The sequence below is a fragment of the Bos javanicus genome, chromosome 22 (genome assembly GCF_032452875.1).
Source record: "Bos javanicus breed banteng chromosome 22, ARS-OSU_banteng_1.0, whole genome shotgun sequence".
NCBI lineage: Eukaryota > Metazoa > Chordata > Mammalia > Artiodactyla > Bovidae > Bos > Bos javanicus.
Window position 1 is genome coordinate 44651354 of NC_083889.1, and position 11335 is coordinate 44662688.

The window sequence follows — 11335 nt, forward strand, 5'->3', positions numbered from 1 at the left end:
TGTAACAAAGTAGGATCATGTCACAAAGTTATAAGTAGCATGCACAGCTTCTAGGAATTGTACTTACAAGGAGGACATGTTTTTCTCCTATCTTTTTTTCCCCTTCTTTTTCTCCTTGTTGACTGCAGTATGGCCATTGTAGTTGGAGCCACCATCTTCGACCATGAGGTGAACTTTGAATGAGCCCATGTCTGGCAGAATAAGAGGGCAGAGACATAGGTGTCTGACATTGCAGAATACCAGGGCAGCCCTAAAGTGCCTACTTTCACATCTTTTTGTAGTAAAGAAAGACAATTTTATTTTGTGTAAGATACTATTACCTTGAGTACAGCTAGACCTTATTCTAAATAATATGCAAACTAAATATGTCAGGGAGAGACTGGCTAAATTATAGTACTGCAGCTATATAGTACAACATTGGGAAGCCTTTAACGAGATTAATATGGTTTTATTAATTAGATATGTATGTACTAATATGAAACATTTGCCTAATTATGTAAGTGAAAAAAGCAAGCTATAGAACAGAACTTATGCTAAGATTTGTTTAAAGAAAAGGGGCTGTAGGAATTCATGTATATACATAGACTGTCCCTGAAATAAGAGACACAACATTGATTACAGTCATTGCCAGATGAGAATCCAGGGTGAGAGGAAGGCATTTTGATCTTTTGTACTCTCTGAATTTTAAAACAAAAACCACTAAAAAGACTTTGAAAATAAAAATTGTTTTTTAAAAGTTCTGATAAGCTTGCTGAAGCTCTCTAGAACGCTGTGTATATGCATTGTCCTTTATATTGTGGAGGACCTAGAGATAAATTGAATTGAGTCCTTTGTCTTCTGGAAGCTTGTGCTTCAACCAGAGGGTAAAGATATAAGAATTGATTGATTGCTATTCGGCGGTTGTAAGTAGAAAGTGGTTAAGTTTGAGAGTAGAGAGAGGGAGGGCTGTGGGAACTTTTTTTTTTAAAGGGGGAGGGGGCGGCTCTTTACAATGAAAGATAGGAAGTTCCCACTTTCTCTAGTTACTGGAGACAGTTGCATTTCTGCCTCCATCAAAGTTGGTCTCTCCCTTTCCCTCCCCTTCCCCACCCGCCAGTTCTTCAGTGTGCCAAGCAAAGAAAAGGGGGATTTAAAAAATCTTTTTCCTTTCTCTGCTTGAGAAATATGCAGTTCAAATTTGAATTGTAAAAAATTCAAATTTGAAAGAAATACTTAACACAGAAGATGGAAATCCCATCACTGTAAGATAATGCTCATTAAATTTATTTTCCTTCATATTTTTCCTATGTGTGTATTATAAATGAATATTATATTCTAGCTTACTTTTTCTGTTTAACAATACCTCTTGAACTCCTTTCCATGTGAGTACATGTCAAACCACCTCATTCTTTTTAGCAGCTGTCAAATATTCTATTGAGTGGACAGACTATTTGGCCAGTCTCTTACCCTTGGACATCTGGTTTGTTTCTAATTTTTCAGTATTACAATTTTCCAGTTAAGCAAGTGTTTCTGAAGAATGAACTACTAAGAGAGAATGTCTAGGTAAAATAATATAAATATGTAAAATTTTAATAGCTGTTGCCAAATTGCCTTCCAAATGATTGTGCAAATTTCTCCTCCTACCAGCAGTGAGCATGAATTCCTCTTTAACCACAAAGTTTTAAATCCTCAGGTTTTTATCAGAATTATAAACAGAAAATTAAATCTTACTTTACTTTGCTTTTCTCTAATTCCTTATAGATGTCATAGTTTAGTACCCATTTGGAGGCCCTTTTTGGAGAACTGTCCATTTATGTGAAAGGAGAGATTCTAATTCTTCTTCAATCTCTCATTCAAAATACAGAGGTCTCTAATTGTATAATTTCTTAAGCCACAAAACAACCCAAGTTCTTCTTTTGGCAATTTAAGACTGAATCCAAAGACAACTTAAGAAACTTTAAGTTTGAAATAAAGTACTTTAGTATTATAGCTTAGAGTCTGAAAATTTTAAAATAACAACTTTAATGAGATGTAATTCATTTACCATATAATGAATTACCATATAATTCACCCATTTGAAGTGTGTGTACACTTAGTGACTTTTAGTGTATTCGAATAGTGGAGCAAGCATTACCACAATAAATGTTAATTCATCACCCCAAAAAGAAACTCTGGTTGATGGCTCACTAAACTTTGTGCTGTGTTGCTTTTGTGGTCTTCACTGAGTTTTATAATAGTGGTAGGTGATGGTTTGCTGATTCTGGATTCAATCAGCCAGCCCCTGTTCGATTTGGGGAAATAATTAAAGGAGAGAGGTTCTTAGATAAAGTGAAAGTGAAAGTCGCTCAGTGGTGTCTGACTGTTTGCGACCCCCATGGACTAATACAGTCCATGGAATTCTCCAGGCCAGAATACTGGAGTGGGTAGCCTTTCCCTTCTCCAGGGTATCTTCCCAACCCAGGGATCGAACCCAGGTCTCCTGCATTGCAGGCGGATTCTTTACCAGCTGGGCCACAAGGGAAGCCCAAGAATACTGGAGTGGGTAACCTATCCCTTCTCCTTCTCCCTGATATATCAGGGAAGCCCTTAGTTAGAGAACTTTCTAGTTATCTGATTCAGTTCATTCATTCATTTATTCCATAAATTTATAAAGCTTCCATTATGTGCTGGAAATGGTCTTAACTATTTGGGAAACAGGGGTGAAAAAGACTTAATTCTTGGTTCCAAAAACTAGTAGTCTGGTGTGATAGATTTTAGCTGTAATGTGAAGGATGATTGGGGAAGGGTGTAAGCGTAGGACATTCCAGGCAAATGGAATAATGGCAGTGAAGACCTGTGGGAGGAAGTGCTGAGTGAAAGGAACCGAAGGAATTTTGGACAAGAAAGAGATGAAGGTAGGGCAGTTTCAGGTTATGGAGCTTAGTGGTTGCCATGTTAGGTGGGACTTCCTAGCCCATGGCAGCTTGTTTGACTTTACTTGCCAGAGCGAGTGGCCAGTGAGGAGAATGGAGAAGAAGGTTAGAAACATGAAACCCTTGTTCACTGACATTCTTTGATCATAATCATCATGGTCTTTATCGGAAGCCATTTTCTGTTGAAATTCATATAAAAGTATTGTGTTCAAATGACACTTTAAAAATGCATGTTCAGTGCCTTTCCCTCCTGCTTCACCGTTCCTCCCCTCCCCCCCAGAAAGCTAGTTAATTCTTCCCTATCCTATTCTGAGAGTTTGTTGTGAAAGAGGACTTTATGTCACAGTTAATTCTAGTATAATGGTCAAGAAGGAGGGTAGATAGAAGTTAATGAGCACAATTATCTTTGGGCAAAGTGCATCTCACTAAGAGAGATGCATGTGAATCATCTTCATCTCTCTAGAGGAGCAGTAATTTTGAGTCACTATGCAGATGCCTACGACTTCCTTTTTAAACTGACCTACAATAAGCTCCAACAGGATAGATAAAGGATGCTTTTATTAGCAGTCAGTATCATGGTGAAATAATCATTCCTTGAAGTTAACTTGGTTCAGGATAGAGAAACAAAGATACAGGTGGGATTTTCCTCATCTAGGGTCCAGGCTGCAGTCCATGGGGTCACTAGGAGTCAGACATGACTGAGCGACTTCACTTTCACTTTCACGCATTGGAGAAGGAAATGGCAACCCATTCCAGTGTTCTTGCCTGGAGAATCCCAGGGATGGGGGAGCCTGGTGGGCTGCCGTCTATAGGGTCGCACAGGGTCGGACACGACTGAAGCGACTTACAGCAGCAGCAGCAGCAGGGTCCAGGAAACATTGTAAAGGAGATAAAACCATTGTGATGGTGTTAAATGTTATTGGACATTTCTGTGTACACATATACACACCTTTGCCTGGATGAATCCACTTGTAGCTTGATAATTTTGATATTTGAAAAACATTTCTTTAAAATAGTTTGTCTTTTTGAAGTCCCCATCATCTTTATCTAGCAGAGGATAGCATCTTTGCTATTATTTTCACTACAGGATTCTAATATCTTTGTTTGAATACTTTGCACAGCATGCCATCTGCTATATATGCTTTGTCTGTGGTAGGTTCACGGCAAGTGTTTGTTTCAACTTAAAATTGAATAACAGCCATGAAATGGAATAATTAATCTTCCATAAGATATGATTTGAATATTATGATGCTCAGGGTACAGAGAAGGTTATTTTTTAACAGTTTTTTTATGAAAGCTGTTTCTGAAAGGCCTGTTTTAATTTGACAAATAAACAAAGTATCTGGTTACAGGTACATTCTTCTTCCTCCTGGAGAGATGTTCTCCACAGTCTCCTTAGTAACCCATTCCTGTGCGTGGTTGCTTTATCAATACTGTCTCCCTTATATGAAAACTTAATTTCTACCTTTACAATAGTAGCTCATTTTCTTTGATTCGTTTCTAAGTTATAACAGAAAATACAGGGTCATTATTCAGCTCTTAGAATTTACCTACTGATTTGAATTGATAACACTCACCTTAAACTGAAGACATGGCGTGATATTTACAATCAGGGACGCAGCCTTTCCCTGTCCTCCACTTTCTATTCCTTTAATCTTTATCTTTATCAGTTTTGTTATTATTAAAATGAAAATGATGGAAATACCTCTAGTTAATGTAAAGATCTTCTTTCAGTCAATGATTGATAAACTCTAGAGTTCTAGACAAAAGTTTATCCCAGACATTATTTGATTTTTGTCCTCTCACTGGTGAAGGAGGGTGTGGTCAATGATGCCCACTGACATCTGTGAGCAGGCAGTTTAGATGCAGTATCACTGGGGTCTCAATCCAGAGTAGAGGGGAACTTAGTCTTATTGACTGAGGCATTATTCTCCATTGAAAAGGGCAACTGTTCAATGGAGAATAAATTGCAGTGTTGGTATTTGGGAGCCTAATTGAGCATTTACTTTTGTAATGTCTTCTAGGTATGAGATTGAAAAGTGTTCAAGGTATGTTGAGGTCTCAGTGCTTCACTTAGGTTCTCATTTTAATCCCTACAACATCCTTTGAGATGAGTGCAACAGCCAGTATTCCCATATAATTGATGGGATCAATCTGACATAGTATGAGTCACATTTAGAAGTTGAAGCAGGTGCTCTAAGTCAGTGCTTTTTCTTCATGGCACTTTGTTCAAAGCTCTATTAGACTGTCAGGGTCCAACCTTAAATACTAGTCTTTTCCAACATGGGAGGGGTCTTTATAAGTAGTATTTGTTGTTGTTCAGTCTCTAAGTCATATCTGACTCTTGTGACCCCATGGACTGCAGCACGCCAGGCTTCCTTGTTCTTCACTGTTTCTCAGAGTTGCTCAGATTCACGTCCATTGAGTCAGTGATGCTATCTAACCATCTCATCCTCTGCCACCCTCTTCTCCTTTTGCCTTCAATCTTTCCCATCTTCAGGGTCTTTTCCAGTGAGTTGACTCTTCGCATCAAGTGGCCAAAGTATTGGAGCTTCAGCTTCAGCATCAGTCCTTCTAATGTATATTTAGGGTTGATTTCCTTTAGGATTGACTGGTTTGATTTCCTTGCAGTCCAAGAGACTCTCAAGAGTTATCTCCATCACCACAGTTTGAAAACATCAATTCTTCGATGCTCAGCCTTCTTTATGGTCCAAATCTCACTCTGTACATTACTGCTGGAAAAACCACTGCTTTGATATATGGACCTTTGTCAGCAAAATTATGTCTCTGCTTTTTAATATACTGACTAGGTTTGTCATAGCTTTGCTTCCAAGGAGCAAACAGCTTTTAATTTCATGGCTGCCATCACCATCCACAGTGATTTTGGAGCCCAAGAAAAGAGAATCTGTCACTGCTTCCACTTTTCCCCCTTCTGTTTACTGTGAAGTGGTGGGACCAGAGGCCATGATCTTAGTTTTTTGAATGTTGAGTTTCAAGCCAGCTTTTTCACTCTCCTCTTTCACCTTTATCAAGAGGCTCTGTAGTTCCTCTTCACTTTCTGCCATTAGAGTGGTATCATCTGTATAACTGAGGTTGTTGATATTTCTCCCAGCAGTCTTGATTCTAGCCTGTGATTTATCCAGCTAGGCATTTCACATGATGTACTCTGCATATAGGGCTTCCAAGGTGGCACTAGAACCCACCTGCTAATGCATGAGATGTTAGAGACATGAGTTCGAACCCTGAATTGGGAAGATCTTCTGGAGGAGGGCATGGAAACCCACTCCAGTATTCTTTCCTGGAGAGTCTCATGGACAAAGGAGCCTGGTGGACTACGGTCCATGAGGTCACAAAGAGATGGACACAGCTGAAGTGACTTAGCATGCACACACTCTGCTGCTGCTGCTGCTAAGTCACTTCAGTCGTGTCCGACTCTGTGCGACCCCGTAGATGGCAGCCCACCACGCTCCCCCGTCCCTGGGATTCTCCAGGCAAGAACACTGGAGTGGGTTGCCATTTCCTTCTCCAATACATGAAAGTGAAAAGTGAAAGTGAAGTCGCTCACGTTTAAGTAAAATAAGCAGGATGACAATATATAGTTTTGTTGTATTCCTTTCCCAATTTTGAACCAGTCCATTACTCTATGTCTGGTTCTAACTATTGCTTCTTAACCTGCATACTGATTTCCCAGGAGGCAGGTAAGGTGATCTGGTATTCCCATCTCTTCAAGAATTTTCCAGTTTGTTGTGATCCACACAGTCAAAGGCTTTAGCATAGTCAATGAAGCCAAAGTAGGTGTTTTTTCTGGAATTGTCTTGCTTTCTCTATGATCCAATGGATGTTAGCAGTTTGATGTCTGGTTCCTGTAGTACTTCCTGGTAATCATGGATGTTATGTAGGCCCAAAGCATTAGATTACATCTTGTGGCATGATAATTCCATTTCTTCATGAGGCCAGGTCAGTGAACTCTTGATTAATTGCATGTGAACTAGCTGAATCTTAAAAACAGCTTAAGAATCTTGTTTCTACTGAAAATGTTTCTCAATTCTTTCCTCTTATTTCTAACTAGTATGTACATAGCTTTCTCCAAAGAAATATCATACTGATAATCTCCATTTTGATTCCAGTGGCAAAAATCACTAATCAGTCATGAAGCTTTCCTACTAAAACTAGTTTTGGCTTTAAAACCATTCTAAACCCAGTGTACCAGGCAACCAGTCACTACCATACGCTGTCCTTTGTTACTTTTAACTAATAATGTAGCTTTTAACATTCTCACTACTTAATTTCTTAGATGGAGATGGGATAGGGAAAAATGACTTAGATTTAGTTAATTTGAAAAGCAAGCTATGAGAAGAAATTCATGAATTTCTATTTTTGGTGTAGGAATAAAAACATTATTAGAAGCCCAGTGTTGAGCTGGTTGTAATTTTTTCCTGAAACTCAGTGGGAGGATTTCCAAGAAGTTGAGTTATAAATCTTTTCTGGAGAGTGAAATACTCTTGATGAAAAAAACTGATGGAAAAGCTAATTAAAGAGATAGTTACTAGTCAGGGCATTTTTATCCTGTTGAGAGAGGTTTGAGAAAAGGGTTATTTTTTTCATTGTAAGAGCACATCCTTCCATTCCCGAGTTCAACAAGGTCATTTATTTTATTGACTGTCACTGGTTTAGAATGGAAAAAGGAATTGTTAACTGAGGTGATTTTTCATTCTTTAAATTTCAACCTTATTTTCGGCTTCCTTTCAGAGTCAGCTTTAGATTTAACCCTTAAAATTTAGCAACCTTTGCAAAGATGAATTTATAGAGCTGTTGTTAGTTGTTGTTAACTTCCTATTCTTAACCTCCATCTGGATGGGTCTAGCCCTCATAGGTCAAGGCAAGGCAGATTCCTGCAGATTTCTTGAATACTATGAACCTTTCTTTACCTGGAGAATGAAATCTGTGGGTTCTCAGCTTGAACTTCTGTTTCTGGGTTTTCCTTCTAAGGAGCGGAATCAAAGAAGACAGAATGTGGTAATGGGACCAAACAATGACATGTTACCTCCACTGATTCCAGTCAGAGTCAGCTGTACAAGCAAAAGGCCAGATCCTTGAGAGCACAGGCTTGACCTAATGTCTTGTCTTCCTGGGGCATCACTGTTTCTGTGGCACAACACCTGAGGTGGCACTAACAAGGCCATGTGTAAACTTCACCTGTCTTTATAGGTGGGATGGTTTCATTTCATTTGGAGGTGACTTTTCTCATTTTCATCCTGTGCACTGAAATACTGCCATTGGGTGACTGAATATTTCGCATATAGCTCTGGAGGTCATGAGCCCTGCTTGGTCAAGTTCCTTCTCTTCTCCTTACTCTTGTGGTTAAAAGAATACAGATCACTCCATGGTGAGACCTGCTTTTTCCTCTGTATTTTGCCCTTTTTCTCTATGAAGTATGATTCTCACCTCAAGGTCTGGCTGACTGGCACAGTTTCTCCTTCATTTATTAATTGAACTCCTTGGTATATTTCCATCCTCCCATAGAAAATATGACCCCTGTGGTCAATATTTTCCACCTAACAGCTCTTGCTTAGCTAGCTTATATTTTTTGCTTTCCCCTGTTTAGAATGTGATAAGGCTAGAAGTGAGATATTCCTTGTTCATATTTACATGAAGAATCCTTTAAAATGTCTATTATAATTTTTTTGTACTCTTTGTCCCTTAGTCTGTGAGTGTTCCATAGATACTGCCCCATCATTTTCACAAATTCTCCTCCTATCTAATTTATTTTTAGGTTATGAAGTATAGTTAGTGCTGATTTTAAGGTTGATACATTTATTCTCCCTTGTGTGTTTTATTCAGTTCATTATTTTTGGAGGGGGTGTGCCACCTATAAGCAAGATGTTGGGATAGGTGCTGTTGGGGTTCATAATGAATGTGTGTTTAAGCTTCCTATGACTGGACAAGAGAGAAAAAAAGTACTTTTTCTATGAATGTACTTTCATACAAAGTAGAAAATGATATGGACTGAAAGTATAGTGTGAGTAAAGAGTACTGTGAGCATATAGAATAAGAAATGAAATCATGGAAGGCCTTCTAGAGGAAGTGGCCTTTGAAATAGACTGGGAAGTCTAGACTTTAAACTCCATGAGGGTAGGGTCTGTGGAATCTCTTGGAATGGTCTTGGAACCATTGTATGTACAGTGCTGAGCATAGTCCTTAGCCTACAGTAGGTGTTTCATAAATATTTATTTTTAAATTGGTAATTTGGAATTTGGACCATACATATGACATTGAACAAGTCTTACTCAAAAGCAAAGCATGATCATGGATAGAAATAGGATGGTAGATGAAAACAAGAATCATCTGTAAGAATCATATCTATATACAAATGTATAAGAAGATATTTACCTGTTAATTCTAGCTCTTGCTATGCAACAAATCATTCTAGTCACAGGCGGAGACCCTTTGTTGAAAATGAGAGTCTGAGATGGGATGGGACTGGGGAACTTGTTCTATCCCCTTATCCAATCATGCTTCTTTAGCATTGATGGCTGGGTCATACACTTCTTGTGAGGACACTCTTGGAAAAGACAGAGGTGACAGAAGGGCAATGATATTCTTCTTTGAAATAGAATTTGATTAGCTTCTTTTCTGTTCAGGTGATGAGAAGAGCCCAGCTAGAGAGCTTATAAAATCTCCTCATCATATTTGAAGGTTTGGATGCATTAGTAGAGGCAGTGGTGTTGTCATGGTGAAAGAATATTATCTTGCATCTGCCTGACCTAATCCCAGTTTCACAGATGCAAAATGGTAGAGACTGAATAGTCAAATAAGCAAGGGAGGAACAGCAGAGAGGTGATCTTTAGTATGGGCCACTGACCATTTTATTGGCATGTTCATTTTAGAGGGTTTTAAAAAATCACTCTGCATTTGCACGGGTTAAAGAGAAACCAAGAACTCTGATAATGTGATGAGCATGCTCAAGGCTTAGACAAAAGTAAACAAAAGCCAAACTGTTGAATTTTGTAACAGAGATCTCCATTTGCCTTTTTTTTTAATTAAAAAAATTTTTTTATTGTATTTGACTGTGCTGGGTTTTAGTTGCTGCACAGGCTTTTCTCTAGTTGTGGTAAATGGGGATTACTCTCTAGTGGTGGTGTGCAGGCTTCTCATTGTGGCGGCTTCTGTTGTTGCAGAGCACAAGCTCTAGGGCACGTGGACTTCAGTAATTGCAGCACGTGAGCTCAGTAGTTGTGGCTCCCAGGGTCTAGAACACAGCCTCAGTAGTTTCATGGGCTTAGGTGCTCTGTAGTATGTGAGATCCTCTAGGATAGGATCAGGGATTGAAGCCATGTCTCCTGCATAGGCAGTCAGATTCTTTCCCACTGAGCCAGCAGGGAAGCTCCTCTCCTTTTGTTTTGACTGTTGATATGATGTCTGGAGCTGAAGTGGCTATTTTGCTACAGTGGTGTAAAGTATAAAGATAAGAGTAAAGAAAGAGTGAAAGAATATGGGTCCTAGATGGCATCATTAAGTGGCACAATTAATGCCAGCAACCACCTACTTCCAGACTTCTTATTTTGTGAAGGAAACGCTCTATTGGTTGTGACCATCGCAGTTGGGTTTCTATTGCTTTTGAATTGAGGTATAAATGCCACAGTGAGGGGAGAATGTCTATGGCAGATCTTCTCTTTATCTAAGGGATTTCTATGACAAGAGAACGCTTGAAAACTACCTGAATCCCTCTTACAGATGGTTCTAGGCAACTCCTTCCTATCAACAAAAGGCTTCAGGCTCCGGTTGTGATCATCTTTATATGCTATTCATGTTAGATGAGAGGGCTTCAGTTGTACCTATTATTTTACCTAGCCAAAATCTTAAGTTACATATAGTGCTATATTTGGTGTTTGCTTTATAATTAGCATCTTATTTTATGCACTGCTCCAGATTTCTGTGTGGTCTAGCAATTCATCATCTTTGGTAACAGCAGATATCTCCTAATCATCCTGGTGCTTTGTCCATTGGTAGAGCCAGTTATTAATGCTGTCTCTCCAGAATGGAAAACCAGTAGAGGTGTGGGATCTTGACCAACAGTTCCCAAGTTTCACTTATTATCAGAATCACCTTGGAGGAACTTAAAACCACCACCAACAAAAAGCCCAGATAACAAAATGCAAATATAGAGATTCTGATTTAGAGTATTCTAAGATGGAGCCTATATTTTTAAGTGCTTTCCAAAATATTTGCATGCTTGTCAGGATTGGGCAGTTCTGGGAATAATTCCATGATCCAGTTCTTTCTGTCAAAATAAATTAAGAGAAAAGTATAATCAGAGCCAATCTATGTAAGCATCATATCAAGAACAGGGGTCAAAGAAATCTGGATGCTGAGTTATTTCACTGTGACTCAACTGTTGTTGCTGCTGCTGCTGCTAAGTTGCTTCATTCGTGTCCAACTCTGTG

General features: G+C 38.9%; 1 protein-coding gene across 9 annotated transcripts in view; it reads left to right on the top strand.

The window, feature by feature from the left end:
- ERC2 (ELKS/RAB6-interacting/CAST family member 2) overlaps positions 1-11335 on the top strand; it is a 993593-nt gene that overhangs the window by 80445 nt on the left and 901813 nt on the right. The window lies entirely within an intron of this gene.